Genomic DNA, 2455 nt, shown 5'->3' with positions numbered 1-2455 from the left:
GATGATAAACAGGAGACTCGTGTACTTCTTAGAGCACAATGGTCTTCTTGAGAGCTGCCAGGCAGGCTTCAGGGCGGGGCGATCTACCAACGATCAACTCGTTGCATTAGAGTCTTATATCAAAGATGCTTTCCTCCACAGGCAGTACTGTATGACAGTCTTCTTTGATCTTGAAAAGGCGTACGACACTGCTTGGAGGTACGGCATCCTTAGCGACTTGAAGTTCTTTGGCATGTCGGGTCACATGATGAACACGCTTGCCAGTTACCTGTCCGAAATGACGTTTCGCGTGCGACTTGGAAATGCACTTTCTAGGGTTCATGTGCAGGAAAACGGCGTGCCGCAAGGTGGAGTGTTGAGTTGCACTTTGTTTATTGTAAAAATGAATTCCCTTCGGAAGGCGCTACCACCATCGATTTCCTGCTCAATTTATGTAGACGACGTACAATTATCCTTTAAGTCTTGTAACCTGTCTGTCTGCGAGCGCCAAGTCCAGCTTGGTGTTAACAAGCTAGCTGGTTGGGCAGACAGCAACGGTTTTAAATTTAATCCTGGGAAGTGCACTTGTGTCTTGTTTTCCAAGAGGCGTGGTATCCGGCCGGATCCTGACATTCAACTCAATGGTGTCTTGATTCCTGTCAAAAAGGAACACAAGTTTTTAGGCATAATCTTTGACGAAAAGCTGACATTCATCCCACACATAAAACTACTAAAACATAAATGCTTAAAAACAATGAATATCCTGAAGGTTCTGTCGCACATCTCTTTTGGTGCTGACAAACAACTTCTCTTACGTGTTTTTACCAGCTTGATAGGTTCACGATTAGACTATGGAAGTGTTGTTTATGGGTCAGCAAGTAAGACATCCCTCAAAATGCTGGACCCAGTGCTTCATCTGGGGCTCCGGCTGGCATGTGGCGCTTTCCGGACTAGCCCGGTCGAAAGCCTCTATGTGGAGTGTAATAAGTGGAACCTACAACGTCAGCGAGCATACACAGATCTCCTTTTTGCTTTTATAATTTCATCTATGCCACACCATCCTTTTAAATCAGCTTTTTATGATACGTCTATGACTGCACTACTCCTAAACCGACCATCGTTCTCTGCTCCCTTCTCTTACAGAGTTAGAGAGGAAGCGTCAGAGCTTTCTGTCTCGTTTTTAGACACCATACAAAGTTCTCAAACAGATTTTATAGCACCATGGCATCTCCGCCCTGTCTTATGCGACACATCTTTCACACATGTAGATAAAAACCCAGCTCCCACATGTGCAATTCTGCAGCACTTCTTGTATTTGCAGCAGAAGTATCAATTTTCTGAATTTTATACGGACGCCTCTAAAACTGCAACCTCTGTGTCGTGCGCGGCGCATGGGCCCTGCCTTAATGTCACTAGAACTCTTAATAGTAATACCAGTATCTTTACGGCAGAGGCTTATGGTGTACTTCTTGTTGTTAATCATATCCTTCAAAGTCACATCCCACAATCCATTATACATACAGACTCCCTCAGTGTCGTGCGGGCGTTGTCGTCAACAAAGCCTTCAAAAAATCACGTTGTAAATCTAATAGTCAAGGGTATTATGTCTGTGTATGTCCATAAATTTGAACTAGTCCTTTGCTGGGTCCCTGGCCACTGTGGTATAGCCGGGAACGAAGCAGCGGACCGAATGGCTGCTGCTGCTACACTCTCGAATACAGTAGACATAACCACATTACCCTACACCGACGTGAAACCACACATCAGACAACAACTCCGCAAAACATGGCAAACACACTGGAGTGAACAAACAGACAACAAGTTACACGTAATAAAACCTCACTTGGGACCATACACCACCGACACACGCAATAGATACTCTGAAGTCGCCTTGGCCAGATTACGGATATGGCACACTCATGCAACGCACTCGCACCTTCTCACTGCATCTCCAAGACCTCTGTGCAGCAGGTGCGGAGAGGCCCTATCCGTAGTGCAGATACTAATCACATGCAAGGCAGTTCACACAACAAGACACAAACACTTCAGAGAACTCTACAGACAACATATCCCACTACATCCATCGCTGTTTCTAGGTGACGAAGCCATTGTTTCTGTTAAACGTGTGTTTGAGTATTTGTCAGACGTTAAGTTTTTAAACCTCATTTCCTATCACGCATAATCAAATCTGGCCCTATACACCAGCCATCACCATTATTGTAACTGATTTTACTATGTTCGGTTGACATGTTTTTTTACCTACCTTTTTGTGGTAACCACTTCACTTCATTAAATAAACTTTCCTCTGGCGCTCTTTGCCCTTAGTCGGCCTTGCGCCATAAAAACCCAACCATCATCATCATCATCATTTATGTTTAAGTTGTTTTATATGCGGAATGAACGAGAGCTTTTCGTCAAGGACTACACCTAAAAACTTGTGTTCATTTCTGACTGGAATTGAGACACCATTGAGTTT

This window comes from Haemaphysalis longicornis, unplaced genomic scaffold (genome assembly GCF_048455015.1).
Source record: "Haemaphysalis longicornis isolate Haplotype H1 unplaced genomic scaffold, Haemaphysalis longicornis Haplotype H1 scaffold_1, whole genome shotgun sequence".
NCBI lineage: Eukaryota > Metazoa > Arthropoda > Arachnida > Ixodida > Ixodidae > Haemaphysalis > Haemaphysalis longicornis.
The sequence above is the reverse complement of the archived record's forward strand: the minus strand, read 5'-3'. Positions refer to the sequence as shown.